The sequence below is a fragment of the Malurus melanocephalus genome, unplaced genomic scaffold (genome assembly GCF_030028575.1).
Source record: "Malurus melanocephalus ecotype Western Australia unplaced genomic scaffold, MMel_1.1 scaffold_3, whole genome shotgun sequence".
Taxonomy (NCBI): Eukaryota; Metazoa; Chordata; class Aves; order Passeriformes; family Maluridae; genus Malurus; species Malurus melanocephalus.
The window spans coordinates 7,070,503-7,090,415 of NW_026623235.1; the positions used below are offsets into that span (position 1 = coordinate 7,070,503).

The 19,913-nt window shown below is 40.8% G+C and overlaps 1 long non-coding RNA gene across 1 annotated transcript in view; it reads right to left on the reverse strand.

Moving 5' to 3' along the window:
- Window positions 1-19,527, reverse strand: part of LOC130574978 (uncharacterized) — a 57,526-nt gene extending 37,999 nt beyond the window's left edge. Inside the window, exons 1-3 of the long non-coding RNA XR_008965500.1 lie at window positions 19,443-19,527; window positions 15,135-15,242; window positions 180-372 (exon numbers count right to left, since the gene is read on the reverse strand). This is a non-coding gene — a long non-coding RNA (uncharacterized LOC130574978). The remainder of the gene's footprint in view (window positions 1-179; window positions 373-15,134; window positions 15,243-19,442) is intronic.
- Between the last annotated feature and the right edge of the window lie 386 nt (window positions 19,528-19,913).

Here is a 19,913-nt window from a genome sequence, read left to right on the forward strand (position 1 = left end):
AATCATTRCCCCTTTGTTTGGAGAAGCAGAAGCTCTAAAGACTAAAACAGTAAAAGGCTTTATCATAATCCACTCTTCTCCTATGTTTTATAGAGAGTCCATGACAGGACTTAGTTTTCACATTACAAATGGGATGGGAAAAAAATCAATGAAGAAGCTAAAAAAGCAAAATATAATACCTTAGAAATCATTGGGTGTGCCTCACTGAAAGCCACAGGGGCGGAAGGAAGCACTGAATGTTCATGTYTTCCTGTGCTTCAAAGTCGTTTTCTTTCCATTTGGCTTTAAAGAATGTCATTTTGGCTGACTTCACAACTCTTACATCAAGAGTGTGCCTTTCACAGTGATTCTGTGCTGAGACACAYTTGAAATCTAGAGGGGAGCAAAGGGAGAAGAAATAAAGCTTTAACTCAGAATAAAATCAAAATTTTTTATCATGCTAATTTTTTTCCCTTTTATTATTTTATTATTGATGSCAGGGTATGGGGTGGGGGCGAAGGGTTGGAGTAACTGATTTTTGGAAGAAAAACAAATAAGCAGACGAGCTTAGCAGTGTTAGTCGTGGGAACACAAATACCTGGGAGAAAAAAAATTCAACTTCATTGTTTCACACTCSTGCAACATAATCTCTTCCTATGGCATAATAAAAAGTCACAGATAGTAATTTTCAGATATTAGTTATTAGGAACAATGGCAATATTGCTGCAACACTTGACAATTCTCAGTACCATAAAATCTGTGTAAGAAGTGCTGGTGTGTTCACTTAAAAGTGACAATTTTAAATATCTATAATTTATAGTTTAATTAAAATGAATGTCTTAAGTGCAGGATCATAAGAGTCTGAAGATATTCACTCAAAATCCCACTGTAATTCAYAGAGACACATCCCTGGCTTTATCAGACTAACTGCACATTTCTCTTGTCCTGGGTAAATATGTGTTTTTCACAAAAGAAAAACTTGGCAGGGGTTTTCCATGTGTGACTCAAACCTCTCTCTTTCTTTCTTTCTTTCTTTCTTTCTGGCTTCCAATTTGCCAAGTTCTTGAAGCCGATGAGAGATTTCCACTTTTCTACCTATACTCTAAGAGTAAATGGGATCATCAAACAAATTTAAAAAAAACTAAAAACTGCCAAACTAACACAAACTAGTCAGTAATCAGATGCAAACTAATTTGGATTTTTTTTTTTTTAAAAAGGGGAACAGGTAAGTTTAAGGGGGTTGGTGCTAGAAATGCTCAGAAAAGTGTGGTGTAGATCTGTCAGAYGCTCATCCTCAGTTTGTCTGTGCCCCTCCTGGTCAGAGCACTTGAAGCTGAAGTTGCTGCATTCAAGTTTCATTGCTGCAACCAAAGAAAACCTACTTTACTRCAAACTAGTAAGTGTGGGAAGATGGATGCAATTCCTCATGGTCTGCAACTCTGCTCCAGGGGTGACTTTTTTGGAGTCAAGGATAGGAAAACACATCAGGTTGCTACCTGAGAAAATTCAGAAACATCCGAAGTGCTTAGACTGACAGAGAGCAAAAGGTTAAAACTGGACATTGTCTCTATTTTTTGTGCTTTTGTGTGTGTAATATTATCTTTCAGAAGTTCCCTGAAATTCTGCTGCTCTGCATTCAATCCTGCAAAAGAGGCAGAGGAATGGGGAGATCAGRCCACATCCCAGCTCTCCCTACCTGATTATGAGATTACAGAGGTGGCTCTAAGTCTCAAACCAACATCTCATCTGCCTTGATGACATTTTTTAAGACTGAAGGAAGAATTTACGTGGCCAATTCTGTATCACCACAGAAGCCTGGATGGGGGCTTCTAATTCATCTCTCTTTGGAAGGATTCTCCTGTGCACATGTAAGGGTTCCAATTGGGAGTTTAGGAACTCTTGGATTAAACAGACAGATCCATATTAGGTTAGGCAGTCCCATTGCAGTTTACAACTGCAGGTTTTGTGTAGCCAGTTTGGGCTGGGTTTAAACTGACTCAGTGGTCATTAGGGACTGGGGGCAGCACTCAGTGTATAGAGAGTGCTTGGGACAGGCACAACSAATACATGCACAGACTCCCAGACACTCATGAATGTAACTGCAGTAACAAAATACTGGCTAACCCACAGCAGTTTACACTATCATTTACATATGAATGAAATTTGCACTGAGATTCTGGGATTATTCCAGCTTCAGACCCAAAGTAAAACCTGGGGGTGAACCAGCTTGGTCCACAATTGAGTGAAGAGAAAGTTCATGCAGCATCCTGGGAAGGAGAACTGACAGGTTTCACATTTTCCTGTCCCTAGCACAAAAAACGAAACACAATGAAAAAGCTTATAAAAGGGAAATTATCAGATTACAGGACAGAAAAGAGTTCTTCAAACTCTAGTTCATGAACCTTTTGATGAACATGCTCAAAGGTATAGGTCTGAAGTGCAAGCACAAATTGGAACATTTTTTCATTRTTCCTGTTATCATCTTGCCAAATTTCCTGACAGCTTGGAAGAGCCCTCTGCTTTTGTCTGGCCCAGGGATTCTTACCCTGGGGATTACAAGCAGTTGGCAGATGACTCTCATCATCCTGCCTTTCTCTCAAGATTCACCTCCACGGGATARATCCTGCAGTAACAGGTGGGATCCATTTCGATTAGCTCATTCACCAGAGAAATCACRTACTTAGACCCTGAAGGTCTGTCTTATAAATTGAGGGCTCAGTGTAGCCAGCATCAGAATACGGGCAAGCAGGACCAAACTGGCTGAAGTCAGTACGGGGGCAAAGGCACCCTGACCTATTCCTTTCCACCCAGGTTTCCTGTAGGAATCACACACAGAATCACAGAATGAGCCAGGCTAGAAGAGACCTTCAAGATCATCAAGTCCAGCCTTAGGACTAGATGAGGACCTAACACGTCCTTTAGTTGAGGACCTAACACGTCCTCAACTAAACCATGGCACTGAGTGCCACGTCCAGTCTTTTTGTAAACACATCCAAGGATGGTGACTCCATCATCTCCCTGGGCAGACAAATCCAGTGTGTGATCACCCTTTCAGTGAAGAATTTTTTTCTAACATCCAACCCAAACTTCACATAGGGCAGTTTTAAGACTGTGCTCTTTCATTCTGTTGATTGTTGCCTGGGAGAAGAGACTGACCCCCACCTGACCACAACCACCCACTCTCAACAGTTGTAGAGAGTGATAYRGTCACTCTTGAGTCTCCTTTTTTCCAGGCTGAACAACCCCAGCACCCTCAGCCTTTCTTCATAGGGCTTGTGTTCCAGACCCTTCACCAGCCTTGTTTCCCTCCCCTGGACACCTTCAAGCATCTCAATGTCCTTCTTAAACTGAGGGGCCCAGAACTGGACACAGCACTYAAGGTGTGGMCYCACCAGTGCTGAATACAGGGCAAGAATGTGACCTTTCTCCAACTCTCCACCTCTCACAGAATAACCTGAGATCTGCCATGGCCAGCTATTTCCTCAACTGGTGTCTGTCTCTGGAGCAGAGCATATTAACCTGAGCTGGAATGTGCACCCCAGAGCTGTCCATTTCAGTGGTCTGAGTGTGCCTGTCCAGCAGAGGAACAAGGGGGTAATCTGATACTATAACCATTTACTTGTCCGTGTAAAAATGCAGTTCTTGGGAGTCAAAGCCTTCACCCAGATAAAACTAATTTCCAAGACCATCAGGGTGCCTTTAAGGTTGTCTGCATCTCATAAGTATTTTAACATTTTTATGGATCTCTGTTCCCTGTTTCTGATAGGGGATAATAAAATTCCTCTCATTTACTAGGAATAAATATTTATGAAAAAAATTGTAATGGTGACATTCCATAGGATGCAGCATCCCTGTAAGTACCATAAACAGACTGCAAATACGTCATGCAAAACAAAGGAGGTTTTAGTTCCTACTGCCTCCAGCCTAGCACAAGGAATCAAAGTTTGTTTCGCTCTCAGTGCTCTACAGCATCTTGTGAGATCAGGCAATTTTTAATTTTGTATGTGCGTGCATGAGGTTTGTACAAATACCACAGAGCCAAATCTTGTCATGATCCTTCATTCTGTCCTACTTCCAGTCCCAGGCAAAAGCAGAAAGTTTAGAGAAGTGGAAAAGCATACAAATCAAATGCAACTGAGCATTTGTTTCTATTAAAAGACTTTTTTAGGAACCAGCATAGAGGATATGGTCGGGACAAGGATTTGATTTCACCCTTGCTGGCTCCCACGCCCCTAATTAGAACAGAGCTCTTTATAGGTAAATAACATTTAAGTGGAACTATTTCTGACCACTGGGGTCCTGCACTCTSCTGTGCAGTGCCCTTTCATTAGGAATTAGCCGACATGATGCTGAATAAACACATTGTATGTTTTGCAAGAGCTCTGATGTGGTCTCTCCTTAATTACTCTCTTTAACCTATTACAATCATGTGCTGCTTAGCCACACACACCGCAGGACTGCTTGGGAAGGGGAAGATTATGGGGGATGCACGGAGAAATTCTTAAAGGGGCAGGCAGCATAAAGACATGCTACAAGGTCTGTTTGAACTGGTGTCAGATACAATAATGAGTGGGTAGGAATAAAAATAAATACGTAGCACGTCAGGAACATTTCACATTCTSTAAGTGCTATTGCATCAAGCAATATGACTTTCTGTCTCACCAACATGCTCTTGKCTCTGCTGAAGAGACCAGCCTGGCTTGCTTATTTGTGGGTTTTCCTGCAATGCCCTTGGGAGTGGTTTGTGCTTGGAACCTCACCCTATCCCCCTCACCCTCAAATTACACTTCCATTCATGASTACCTATTCAAAGAGTGCTTAGATGCATGCTTAATGCTTTGTTGCTAAGCTTTCCCCGCAGGTGCCTAAGGGCTTTTGTCCTTGGAAAGTCGACTATTCCCCTCTTCCTCAGGTCCCTGTGCTGGAACTCCAAGCAGATTTGCAGGGAGGCAGACAGAAGTCACCACTGCAGGGGATCCTCAGTGATCCAAGGATAATTGTGTGTCACTAATCTGTGCTTTGCTATCATTAGCAGCCACTTTAATACAGTCCTCCCTTAGCTCTGAGTTAGGGTTTGGACTGTGGAATTTGCTCCGTCTTATCAGCTTCACTGGAGCATGAGAATGATCTCAGCCTCTGAAAGTTGAACTATTTAGGCCCATACTTCCATGGGAAAAGTAGGCAGAAACCTGTGGGGTTTTGCCATTAGTTATAGTAGAACAGTAAAACAACTCTTTTGTTTAGYGCTGCAGCTGTCTGCCTTCATGGTGTCTCCAGCAATGCAATTATGCATTAATTACAGCAGCACTGGTTCCCTTCATCTAAACAGGCCCCAGCTTTAGATATTCTTGGTTAAAAACTCAGTAGCCTTTCTGAATCTCAATTCCCGCATTGATAAAGGAAGAGGCATTACTATTAACACAATTAATTATTAATATAACTATTAACATGTGCAAAGCCCTAAGGCTTCCAGATGAAAGGTGCTGGATAATTGTAAGGTGTTCTCCACACAGCCAAGGGCTGTTAACAACCAACTCAAATCAAAAAAGATTATCAAATACACACACTTAAGGAGATTGGGCTGATCAAGTAAAGCATTGCCATGGGAYATTGGTCTCCCACTGCTACAGAAATTCTGAAGCATTAATCTCCAATAAGTATCACAAAGGATCTGAGGCTTTTCTCTTCAAAGTGGGAGGTATTACCTTGTCACAMTGTCTGAGGGCTGTGACACTGTCATGCCAAATCTCTTGCTGCAGCTGTAAAGTTTCGTGCAATGAATGTCTGCAATACAGAGCTGCTATTGTAGAACTCCTCTTCGCATCAGCCAGCCAGAAACTCTGTGGAAATTCTGACACTTTCAAATTCTTTTTTTTTTTTTCCTTGAATACTTCAGTCTCGGTGCAGTCCTATATCTGCTGGGGCTAAGTTTGCTGTGAGCCAGTCAAAGCTATTAGGAGAGCTACATAGGGTCCCTTTTGTTGGAAATATGTGCCAAATGGCCTTCCATCTCTGTTTACAGGAGGTAGCCCAGATTCAGCCCTGTTTAGACTGTAGGTCCTCTGTAATCAATGGAGACAGACATTTCCAAAGGGCATTTCCAAAGGGCAAGATGGCTCAYACCCATGATGCCTTGCCCTCTGCAGGTACCTAAATTCCCTGAGCTGTCTTCTCCTAATATACACTGGGATCGTCAAGCCCCAAACCAAGTCAGTGTAGGTGCTTAAAGGAAGCGTTTCAGCTGTGTGATCATGATGGGATGGGATAAATTCAGCACCCACTCCCCACCCTGTCATGTGTACAGTCAGACTGCAGCAAAGGAAACTTGCAGGAGATATTACCAGGGCTTCCTTGTCAGCAAGAGCAATGACAGGACATTATGACACTGCCTTGCAGCTGACACAGGCCCGTTGTGAGGTAATGGCTATGGCTGGTGTTAGGGATAAGCCTGTTCTCCAGAGTTTCTGCCACTTTCCTTCTGCAATGGTTTAGCCTTGGCTGAGGGTGTCCCTGCCCCAGCATGAGCCCTTTTGCAGGCTGCAGCCCTTCAGGGACAGCTGTTCCCCCTGGGCTCTCAGATCCTGCAGGGAATATCCCCTGGGCTCTAGGGTGAATCTCTGCTCCAGTCAGAGGGGCAGCCCCTCCTGCCCTCCTCTTCCTCCTCCTCCCCCTTCAGCCCTCCTCAGGGCCCCTGTGCTGCTGCTCCCTCCTCACCTCCTTCGGCCCTTTCTGGGCCCCATTCTCCCCCAGTGCTCCCAGCCTGGTTGAGGGTCTCAGCTATGCCCCTGGAGGGGCCACCAGAGCTGGCTGGACTCAGCTGTGTCCATCTTAGGGCATCCCCTCAGCATGGACACAACACATCCCTGTCTGCAYTGCTGGCACCCAAGGGAACTTCCATGGTCATTCTCATCCAGAGCTCTGGGGCTGCCTTAGAAATGCACAACAGTGACTCTTTAGCTTGGGACCAGCGATTCCTGAACATCTCCAGAAAGCTTTGTCATAGCTCTCCAAAAAAGTTCCCACATTCTTTAACTCAGGAGTGGCAAATTTCTACCACATCCCAGCTCACCTTTACCACAATTCCTGGTGCAGACAGACATGGCTGGGTAACGTGACTCCGGGGATGGAGAGCTCTTCAGGGATCACTCCAATGCAGTTTAGCTCCTCCTCCAAGAGGAAACTGAAAGGAGACTTCTTGTGGTCCACAGATTCCACACAAGGGGAAGCAGAGGGGCAGGCAAWGATCTCCTCTCTGGTGACCAGTGGCAGAACCCAAGAGAGCAGCCTGAAGTTGTGTCAGAATAGGTTTAGGTTGGATATCAGRAAAATRTTTTTCACTTACAGGGATGYTGGGAGCTGGAACMGGGTCCCCAGGGAAGTGGTCACGACAGCAAACCTGAGAGAGCTCAAGAGGCATTTAAAAAATGTTTTTGGGCACATGGTGTGCTTCTTGGGATTACCTTGTGCAGTACCACGAGTTGAACTTGGTGATCCTTGTGGGTCTGTTCCAGCTCARGATATTCTRTGATTCACCCTAAAAGTGAAGATGCTCCCACAAAYAACCACCTCCTCTAAGCTGCTGCACATAACCTTTGCATGGCACATTTTAGTCATTTCACCTTGGTTTCTGTACAATCTCTGCTCTTATTACAGATCACAGAGAAACAACTCTCAGATTCCTGGAAGAAAGTATGATTTTGGAAAGAGATCAGAACGGTCTGGTTGGGAGTTGTATTCTATAGCAAATGGCTTGCATGACCCTTATGAGTAGGGTTGGAAGGCTGCATGCAGGCATTTCTGCTTTTTGGACTGGTGGAGCTAATTGATTGCCCACAGCTCTAGCCTAGAAAGCCAGACAGCTGGAACCATCAAGGGCTCTTCTGCCTAAATGAATTAAGTAAATGAATCAAGCAATCAGACACAAAGGAGTGGGTGTGCAACAATTGCCCATCGTTTGAAAGGCAAGGCACAAGTAATTGATTGTGCAGTTACTGTATCACACAAGATACATACACATTCCTGGCTCTTGTATGCCACGTGGAAAAAAAATACTGCAAAACACAGGTAAAAATTTGTCCCTGTGTGGTAACAACATCAATAGTCATTACTCTAAACTCTTCCTTCAAAATACGCTGGGCACTTCAACAAAAAAAAAAAAAAAAAAAAAAAAAAAAAAGCAATTTCTTGCCTGAAGGACTGATCTGACAATGTGCACTTGCAGCCCAGAAAGCCAAGAATATCCTGGCTGCATCAAAAGAAGTATGGCCAGTAGGTCAAAGGAGGTCTCATTAGAACTTAGCATTGTATTCTTTGATTCTTGATTGTTGTATCCATCTCTGGGGTTCCCAGCATAAGAGGGATGTTGGACCTGCTGGAGWGAGTCAAGAGGCRGGTCACAATAATGATCAGAGGGCTGGAGCATTTCTCCCATATAGACAGGAGARTGTTGAGAGTGTTGGGGCTTTCAGCCTGAAGAGAAGGCTCCAGGGACACCTGAGAGACCTAAAGGGGTCTTACAAAAGATCTGGAGAAGGATTTGTTTTATAGGGACATGTAAGTGATAGAACAAGAGATACTGGCTTTAAAAATAGAAAAGGTAGGGAGAGATACAAAGAGGAAAWTTGTCACTATGGGGGTTGTGAGAGATTGGCACAGGCTCCCCAGAGAAACTGTAGATGCCCCATCCCTGGAAGTRTTCAAGACTGAGTTGGACAGGGCTTTGAATGGCCTGATCTAGTGAAAACTGTCCCTGCCCACAGCCRAGTTTGGAATKAGATGATTTTTGGGGCWCYTTCCAATCCAMACTATTCTATAATTCATCACTGGAATTTATTGTAGAGAAGAAGTTAGATTAAAAAAGAGAGAATAGAAATGAAAACAAGAGAACCAGAAGGAGTACTTGGTTATTCTCTGCATGCTACCTGGTTGTTTTTATAGCCTATGTCTTAAATATATTGATGCTGGCAGGTGAGGAAGCACAGCAAAGCAAAAAGGAGGTGACAATTATGGTTGTGGCAATTTGGCCATTGGGATTTGATGGCTGGCATTATTGACAGAGGAGATTGCAAGGGTCCCTGTGGAAAGAGACAATGGAATTCACTGAATAAATAAGACATGCTGAGAAAATGTTATGAGGCCATATATCTTGGTTTACACACAAGAGCATCCAACTCAGCTTTCCTTAGAAGCTTTCCACCAGCTTTATCGAAGCTCAATGGAGACAAGGACGTTTGTACAGAGGTCAAGTTCTCTCTCATATATCATTTTTRTTTAAAAGTGGTTTCTTTCTGGAAAACAGTACCTTAGGTTTCCAGTAAACAGAATTCTCTGAATACACAGAAACACTATTTAAATATCTAGTTTGAGAGAAAAACAGGCATAAGTAGGCACTGCAATTTTGTCAATTTGCACATAAACCCATCATTTTTAAAGACAGCATGCMCTTATTCAAACAACAAAAAATTGCATCCTATTACTCTTACATATATCTCAGAAGAAAATAATTAAGGATTGAGCAAACGTCCAAACAGTTCTGACATCTCACCTTTCTGTCAATGAAATATTTGGATTTTAGTTTCTCCTATCTAAATGCCATTTTACCAAGAAAATCTTCAACCCTCAAAATTTAAAATTGAACAGAAAAGATGGACAAAGAGTAAGGAGAGTATTGTTATTCCTTATATATTGGACTACAAGATCCAGACAATTATTCTTAGTCATGACCAGTAGATCAATTCATGATAAAGGTGAGGACTGAGCTCCATTTCAATCACCTTGTTTTCTTTCTTCTACCCACCTGCATCATCAGTGCCTCCACAGACACTGAAAACAGCAAGGAGAAACCACCTGGCTATGATGGCAGAGAATTTAGGTGCTAGTTAATGTGTATATGAAAAAGAACAGGACAGTAATTTTCTGTAGGACAGAATGAATTTCTGCTCTGTGRGCCTTGTCTAGACAGGTGGAATGGGAGGGATTTGATGGGAGCAATTTGATTTTAGATAGAAAACATCCAAGTCCTTATGTGAAGGTTGAGAACTTCAGCTCAAAGGTTTCAKGAGCCTGGGGCTTAGGTTTGGTTATGGATTTTCTTCATTTGCATTTTCTTAAACTCTTTGATACTGGGCCAAACTTAAACAAGAACTCAAACATCCTTTGCCTTGGCTAAGATTTCTTATGTATGTATGTGTTTTTCTTATGTTCTTATGTATGTTCACATATGGGATGTGGGATTTGTGACCTCCAAGATGTAAACGCCTGCAGGATGGGGAGATCTGTGCCGCAGGTGATGATCCAATATGGTTTGTCATCCACCACTGGGAGACAGTCTGGGATGAGACTGGAGCTGTGCTTGTTTTCTGTAGTTCAAGAAGGAGCTGCACAGACCTTAAGTAAACAGAAAGGAAAATCATCTATTTCTGAAGACAAGGAAAGAAACTGAATTTTCAAGCCAAATTTTGAGGTGAAAATGTTCCCACTTYGCCAGAAATCAGAGGTAAATCATTGCAATATCCTGTCTCCCAGAAATACACACRTGCTGATAACTCAGGGTGTCCTCTGGCCAGTTCAGCCTGCACAGTTGGAACCTTTGTTTTTAGGTTTTGGTCAAAAGTGGAGTAAATATTTGCAAGAGAATATTTTCCTAACAGGGACACTTTCAAAAGTACATTTTCTGGAAAAGAGCACTGCCATCATCCTTTTTTGTTGTACAGTCCTGCAAGCCCAGGGCAGGCAGGGACAGAGAAATAAATCAAGTGCTCTGAACCTGCATGTTCAGCCTTTACAGTAAACCATGTAAGAGTGGTTCAAACAGGAGAGCGCTGATAAGGTGACCTGACTTCACAGAATTTTGAAGAGCAGTTCTTTGAACTTTGAAAACCTCATTTGTAAAAGATARGATTTACAGTCCTAAAAAAATCAGGAAAGAGTTGACACACTGTTGTCACCTGGGGAAGCCTTCCCAATAATTTTCCTTTCCGGTTCCTAGAACAGAGAATTTTAGAAACRCAAGTGGACAATAACCTTTGGCTGAGTCTATTTGACTTTGATTCCAGTCAAGTTGACATTTTAGGCTTTGCTTAAATAACTTTGATGTACTTTAAAGATTAGGGCCCGATAGTAAAAGAACCTGTACTATAGTCTTTGTTCAGATGCTATTAAAAAAAGGGAAAAACATGCACATTTGTCACCAGCTTTGTAATTTACTGGATACAAGCATTATTATTATTTTTTGTCAGTATTCATATTTTATTTGCAGCCCCTGTATCAAGACCCTTGTGATAAGTAGTGTTTATAAATGAAAGACAGTGCAGCCTGGATTCAGCTGATCTAACTTAAGACATTTACCTGAGAAGTCTAATTTAGGATCAAAATCACTTGATGCTTCTCCTATAAACCATGGGACACTATGTAGGATGCAACAGACATTTGTCAGCCACTTGCCCTCTGGAAGTGATTTTCTACTCAGGTTGTACATAAATAGTTCAGAAGTCTGAATTGCRGAAAAATAGGTAAGATAAATCTGAGCTTTCCTTCTCATAGAAAGGAGTAAAATAACAAAGAGAAAAAGARTAGAAGACAGAAATTATTTAACTCCCTACCTACACAAAGCATGTGAGCTGCACAGCTTAGGGGATCTGCCCAAGGCCAGATAGCAGGCGACAGGTCCAGATGTTGATCATGATACCTTTAATGTATCATTTTACTTGCAAAAAAAAAGCTTACACCTTTGGCAGTGGCATTAAGATTTTCCCTAATAGAAATAAAGACACTAGAACTAGAAAATGCTTWWAAAAKWWKKWWTYRWTYMAWTTWYTTWWKTTTKMYTTYMRRAAARWWWTKRAAAWTWMYWAAWYYTWAWWTTTTTYACTTTTTCTGTGAAAAYTCTCAGGAATATTTTCTTGTGTCCATAAGATATCACATAAAACCTAATGCTGAAGTTTGTCATCTACTGCATGTAATATGCAAAGCAACATGACTCCAAAAACCAGCCATGTCCCCAGAATAGAATTGTGTGGTATATACCTGCCTTCAAACATGGCAAAGGACAAAAAAATCTGCAAACTTTTCCACACTATTGATTCCATTTAAAAAGCAGTTAATTTTCATTTACTGAAACTTTGAAGTGAAAAATTRTCTGTGTTGCAAAGAACAGAAAGAAATGTTCCATTTGGACATTGACAATTTGGGGTGTATCAACATTTTTTCTCTAACTGTTGTAGATTCCTTAGAACGACCCAGTATCACAAGTTTTACATCTATTTTTTTTTTTCTTTTTCTGGGGCTTGAGTACGCACAAATAAAAGAATGATTAGAGCAGATCAGAGCAATGGTCTGTCTGATTCAGTACTCCATGACAAGGTCTATTTTTCATTTAAAAATGCCAAGCAGATTGAACAAAAGAAATGAACAGCCAGAGACACAGCTGGTACAAGTGGCCTGTGCACAACAAATGGATTGAAATATTCATGCATAATATATGCAACAAACAGTTCCAAGGTTGTAAACAAATGCACAACAGACAGAGATAGAATGAAACTAATGAAATTAATTMTTTGCTATAAATACTTTGGCTGGTTCTTGTGGATGAAATTTCTGCAGCAAGGAAGAGAAAGAAAAATTCTGAACTATATACAACAGAATCCAATTCTGCATTTGAGAGTAAGAGTTTGAAATTGTAYCACAATAAGGAAAAGTTCACAGAATAGCAAAATAAGAAGAAATTTTTTTACATGAGCAGTAGAGTATGGAAAGGATTTTGCCAGAGTACCCTACCCGGCTTTGATGTCCACTTTAAAAAAACATATTTTAAAAAAGCCTCTKGAGAGTAAAGAGAAGAGTCAGCAAAATCAAGTGAAAGTGACATAAAATGTCCTGCTATGAAGCACCGAAAGAGCTGCATTTCTCAACTTCTTCCTCAAACAGAACACAAGCAGTGAATGACCGGATAGTGGAAAGCTTAACCAAGAGGAGACACTCTTAAGGGAAAACTCAGGTCATTTATTTCTTGATTTTTTTGTATTCAAAGCATGCATTAGTGAAACACAAGTAGTTAACAGTGCAGAGTTGTGTGAGAAGCCAGATGATGCAGATATTTGTAAGSAACATAGTATTTATTTGCTTAATAAAAATAGAGTTTTAATAGTCTTGTCCTTGAGGATCAAGTTACTTGGGGATCCAGCAGTCAGGGTGCCTAGGAGCCTGGCAGAAAGATGACTTTTTGAGGACAAACCCATTGTTTCTGCATGGTAGAAGGCTTGTTACAGTTTTTTGCTCCAGAGAGTTCGCTGTACTGTGGTACTGGAGTTTCTTCTACTTCTAAATGGCTTCAGCCATAGGTGAGTTTGCAGTAAACAGGCAGCTGATCACAGGGAACTTTGTTCTGTGTTGACATACATTTTGTTGACACAAATACTCTTTGTGCCAGTGACCTAGAGAGCAAAGAACCCTCAAAGTGGCAAAACTGCCAGATCACTCCACCACAGCCCATGAGAAAAGGCCATGTGCACACAGAGTGTTCACCATCTCCAATGGTCCGTTTGTCCTTGGAAGGCTAAACAMACGTATTGCCCAAATAAACACAGGCCTTTAAAAACAAAAACAGTCMAGCCAGGCTACTCAGCACTCCACTAAACTACTCAGGAAAAGCATTCAATTCCCCAGAAGCTTTGATGCTTCTTACCTCACCCACCTTCCCACCATTTCACCTCTCTGACAGGACTTGCCTTTGGCTTTCCCACATCACATAAGATGCCCTCAGGTGAGGCCGACAGAGATCTTAGATAGCACAGTTATTCCACACATATGTTGGAAAGGAACGTAATTAATTTGTGCATTGGGAGGAGGAGAAAATAAAAAGGAGATAAAATAGAGGAGAGAAGCGATGGCTCTCTGGGTCACAGTCTAGTTTAGGTGMGTGAATCAGGGAAAGGGAAATGACAATTCACTTTCCAGATCCAATTCACATTCAGGTATTGAGCACAAAGAACAACTAAAGCCACTCTAAGGTCACATTACCTGAGGCTTAATCATATGCTGAGAATTACCACCTGATTGTGACCATCAAGAGAAATCTGCAGGGAACACTTTGTGAGTTTTCTGGGGATCAGGCAAAGAAATCCCTTCCTTATGAGGTACTGAGGAAGGCACTTCTTCAAATCTCTATTCAAGCTGCTCCTTGGGTTTTCACAGCAAAACCTCAGGTTAGGTACCTGGAGGCTGTAGACACTTTCAGGTTTGGTTGATAACAGTGCAGCTGCCCCAAAGATCTCAATTTTAGGCTTGGGTATTAAAAGTGAGAGGTAGGAGGCAGCTGATCTTTGTAGGGCTCCAATCTTACCCATTGCAATGCTTCATTAAAATATTGCATCAAAGATCTTCAGCCTTTCATTCTTACCATCTTATTGAATTATCTTTCCATTACATCACTTCATGGTTGGAGCTAACAGTTGGTTCTCTTATATTCCCTAAACTCTTTGACTGTCTATTTTGCTCAACTACAATCATTCACAATGCTTCACCTCCGATACAAAACCACCTGGATATAGTTTTTCTTCCTCTTTGCTTTCAGTATCCTGTTAATTGCCCCCTTTTTTACTCTCTTCTGTAAAATCTTCTTCCACATTGACCTTCTAATGACAAAAGCAATTTAAAAAGCAACTAGTAAAAGGGGAAGCTAATATGTTCAAATTGTTTTGCTTGCAGTAGGAGTATACCAATTACATTCTCTTCCTACATGTTCATCTAAACTAGCAAGAAGTTATTTCTCAGCTGGGACATTTCTGAAATMATAATGAAGTCACCTTGCTCAAGACAAGTAGAGCTGAACAGAAGGATTTCCACTTTTCATGAAACCTCAAAATTCTGATATTTGTGGCTATGCAAAATAAAGATGAAAAACTTTCAAATTGTCAACATATGTTGCAGAATAAAACTTACATTTGAAGTATTAATGCTGAAATGTCATCCTTCCTTTGGGAGTCATCCAACCACCTTTGCTTKCACAATTACAGCCCAGCACAACTTTATCCTCTGGCCAGGTTTCACCTCTGTTTGCTTGCCACAGAAGCAGGACTCCACATTACTCAGCAAAATGTCAGGCAGGCAGAAGAGAGGACCCCAGCATACCATGGAATGCTTATATTTTCCTGTCCTACCTCTTTGTTTCTTTCTTCCATCTTCTCTGCATGCTCAACCAAAAGCTTCTTCTCTGTTATCTCCAAAAGCTCTCATGCAGAGGAGAAATAGCCATATTATTCTTCTGTCTAGTGGGCAGAGAAAAGAGCAGATCTGGTTTCTTCTGAAAAGAAATGTAACTTCTCTCAACTAAAGTGAGCCAACCATAACGTGGATATCTACATCTGAATGAATTCCCTAAGATCCTTTTATAAACATGGGGAACAAATTGGCATTTACAGAGTATGAGGTTCATCTTTTTCAGACATCTATCCGAATCACCTACTAATACCTGTATTTCGTTGGTTGTGACGGGAATCAGTAACAGTAGTTCAGGTTGACTTTGCTGGAAATATTTACATTGAGACAACAGAACTGCTGTACCCAGCTGTACTGCTGAGTACAATAAGGCTTTCCTACTTGAACAAGAAAATGGTAAGTCATAAATAGCAAAAATGAAATTCTGAATCTATGTTAGGTTCAGAACCTGTATAGTTTTCTTTTACTGCTAGGGCTGTAGATTTCAGTTATGCTGTTTCTGAGTTATAGATCCACAAAACTGGAGACAAGTTTTAGATCCCCTCACTGTATGCAATAGCTATTGACCATTTTCATTAGTTTGGCCACTCTGAAAGAGATTAAAGCTGACTGCAGAAGCCAAACCCTAGCAGGGTTTGCTGAGAATTCACTAGTAGGTTTAGAATAAAATAAAATAAAATAAAATAAAAAGTACACTACAGGTGAAGATGAACTTCTCAGGGAGATTTGGAATTTGGATAAAATAAATACCTGAAGCTCTCCATCTCCTTAGCATTTTGAAAAAATCCACTCTGACTATGGCTCTGAAATTATATCAAACTTGAATTTTACATTTTGAAAAATGGCATAACAGAATTATGCTGATAAAGAAAATTCATTGTTCTCAAGCATTATTTAAGACAAACAAGTTAAAAATTAGGGAACGTAATATTGAATGGCACAGCCTGAAGGATTACTGTTTCTATTAACAGAAAAAACATATTAAAATCTAGAATGAGATATTAATGAAACATGCTAAGTACTCTGTGAGTTGTTACTGTCATGATCTGCTTAAAAATTCTGTTGGGGACCTTCCTTGCCACTACAAAAAGATTTAAAGTACAGGGGRTAACTATTAACCTGATCACACTTACAGTGAAAATATTGGTTAAATTCAGTCATTTGCTTCCAAGGTAATGATTATATTGCCTATTTCCATCTTAAAGTCACCTTGAACTCCCACTTGTTCCCAATGAGGTGTGCAAGTATCAAGGAACAAACCAAATAAGAATCAAGTTCAGTTAAAGAAGCCTCAGGCTCAGTGTTGCAAAATTTCCTCTCCAAAGTCCAGAATTGTTTTGAGCTCAATGGGCATTGGTCATTAGCACCATATTGGCAGCAAAAAATTATGTACATGTGTTCCAGTAGCACACATATATGGCAGGCTTCGGGCTTTACAAGAGGCAGTACAGATTACCAGAKATTGAATTTCAGCTTAGACTCTCCCACTGATCTTCCATCCCAATTGAGTCACTTCATCCTCTTATCTTCCCCTTTTTGTGTCTTCAGACTGTAGCATAAAGGGCCTAAGGAACCTGCTGGGAGAATCCACTCACATTTTGCTTTGCTTATTAACTTGAACTTTTCKCAGGTATGGGCCAGAAGCAGTTTATAAAATGCAACAATTTTTATGGTTGTAGCGGTCTTCTCTCTGTCCATTGCAGGATTGCACCTGACGTGCCAGGGACACCTCTGGGTGTGGGAGGGCTACAGGGCTRTGGGGCATGGCTACAAAAGCCACTAAACTTCTCATTTATAACACTGTAAGGCTAATCATGTACATATAGGTATATGTATATAAATATTTTTATTATATAAACATAAATACATCTGTCTGAAGTATAATATATGGTTCTATGCAGTTATTTTTTAACAAAAATGTATAAATATAACTAAATTACTTATGATCTCTTAAGTTTAGCATTCTGACATCAAAGGAACTGAGGAACTGTTTTGGAGGTACTGAAGTAAAATGAAAAAGTAGAAATTACTCCTTTCATATGTCTAGCATTTTGCTTTTATCAGAATCAACAGATTCCCATGACTTTTTATTTTTTGAAGAGCTGAGAACATTTTGTTCAACTCTGGCCTCAAAACCTTCTTTTCCTCTCWGSAAAATTTTTCCTAGAAGCAAGAGATCCCTTTTGCCAGGCTTCYCTGTGCAGATAAGCCCCTAGACAAATATTAGCTAATTATTTTTGCCTAACTCTTGTTCCATCACAACGTTGGAAGGGCAAAGGACACTTTTTYCTCCAGCAGAATGGATCTGGCAGGATATCATTATCCTGGATAGAAATATCAAGTGAACTTGTGCCATTACAAAGCAAATTCACAGTCAACAATTCTGTTAAGCTGACTAGAGAAATTCTGTGCAGCCACACTGCCCTGATGGTATTAGTCTGTTTAATCTTTTTTGATAGTGGCCTGCAAACATCAACAGAAAAGGAGAGGGGTCAGCTTGGATCTGTAGGAAGAAAGGGAGCTCAAATGAAATCTGTGGCTGTTGAACAGGCTGTTGAAACAAACGTTTAAACCTCTGGATAACAAGATTTGCACTGCTTGATAAACACACACATCAGCTTCACCAAAGGAGTATTTTTCTTTCCTGTTATTTAATACTCAGTAAAAATGTTGTACACAGACACACACGTGTATGTGCACATGCTCAATTTTGTGCATTTTGAAAGTATGTTGTGTGCAGCTAACAGGTCACACTTCTGAGCGAGTTGTTTCTTCTTAACTCTTTCTTCTTTTTTTTTTTTATTGCTTTCCTTCCCTCCTTGATCACAGGAGCAGACTTGATCACAGGAGCAGATGGTGACAGATTATATATAAAAGGACAAAACTGGAAAAAATTTTTGTTTATTGTCCAGAACAAGTTAATTTTCTTTCTAACCTCAGCTGACTTAATCTGAATTTAAAATRCTCTTCTTAAAAAGGTTTCCACAGAAAAATTAGGAAGGATGGTTTTAAAACAGGGCTAAGTTGGTCCCAGCAATGGTCTGTGGGATATCTGATCTCCTGCCCATGACTTGGGGTAGTGCCCTGGTGTTCCCAGTACCAGCACAGGCTGGCTCTGTGCATCACTTCTGGCTGCTTCCATAACCAACACAAAGTGTCCACRAAGTGCAAACACTGGGCAGCTCTGAGATGAACAGCTGCAGTTTTGTAAGTTGTGAAAATTATGTGAAAAACTCTTATCAAGAAGAAAGTCAAAACACTGGCTTTTGTGAGAACATGATCAAACCTTAAGGAGCTCCAGTGCATGAACCATAAACTACTGTTAAACATTATGGAAGAACTGGCATCTCCTTTRTTGGAAAGGCTTAGAGTCAGGTCTAGTAATGGAACTATACTCTCATCATTACAGATGCTTATAATGCTCTAACACTGTTCCTAACCCTGGAAAAGATCAATTGCTATGCCTTTCACACAGTCTTATTTCATTAGTAAGTACAGATGCTGCAAACTTGGCTCAGRTAATGGCAGGCAGATTGACTAAAGYACTGCCACACCTCCTGCAGCTCTAGGACCCAGTGGGAATTCATTCTGGAGCTGATTGAACAGGCTGTTCAGCCTTCTGCATCACAAGGAGCACTAGAGAAAGCCAGATTTAACAAACTAAATGGAGAGAACAAAAAAAGCATTTTGCTTTGTGCAATAGCTTTCCTCATCATAGCATAAAAAATAAACTTTGGAAGACAATTTATTGGCTAAATTAAAAGTCTTTATGCCTCCCTGATAAGTAACCCATAAAGGATGCAATCCATTCTCCTCATTCAGTGCAGACTGGGAAAARGAGGCAAAGTTGTCACTTACTCTAGAGATTGATTCAGTTCCATGTATGGACTCTGACTTGAAGGACAAAACAGGAGCTTGAGGAGTCACAAAGAGTTTTAGATGCCCTTCAGAATGGATTTCCTTGAGAAAACAACTCTGGAATTTATTAATTAGGAATTGGGGGGACTGTCTGGCTGTAAAACCTAAAGAACTGAGCAGTCTATTTAGCCACATGTGTTACCATCCTTCTTGGAAAAACAAGAGAAAAAGAATTTCAGGACACAGAGATGTGTTGCTATTATTATGTGTAACACAGGAGTATCTATGACATCAAGTCCAATATCTAATTAAATATGTTAATCCAGTATGGCCTACACTGAGAGACAGTCAGTTTGATTTTGCTGAGTTTGAAAGAAATACACAGTCCTTACCATGTACAATGTTCTAGAAGATCCTAGTGGAAGAAGATGACAGACACCCTGCCTGTGGTTCATGGCTTGCGCAGCTGAGAATCTAAGAGTGAAGACTGCTAAACTTCTGACTAGCCAGGAYAGAGAGGAATTGCAACCAAAACAGTTCCAAAATTGTTTGCCTGGTGGGTTTAGGCTGCACAACCCCAACAGGAAGAACATTTGGCAAAGACTTGTGAGAATTGTCAACTTCATTTGCCCTCTGTGGGTGCAATTATGCAGGCACTGTAGTGTAGATTTGAGTCTAATCTCAAATTTTAACTCTTCTCCTGATCTGTTTGGGTACAGAAGCACAYACTCCATGTGGATGCAAGCCAAGGTCTAGAGTGCAGTAGAGCAAAAGCCAAGGGGAGGTACCTGGCAGAACTAAGCATAGAGGCCAACAGTGCACCAGGAGACCTTGTCCTTGGCTCTTCTCAAGAGCCACAGTGA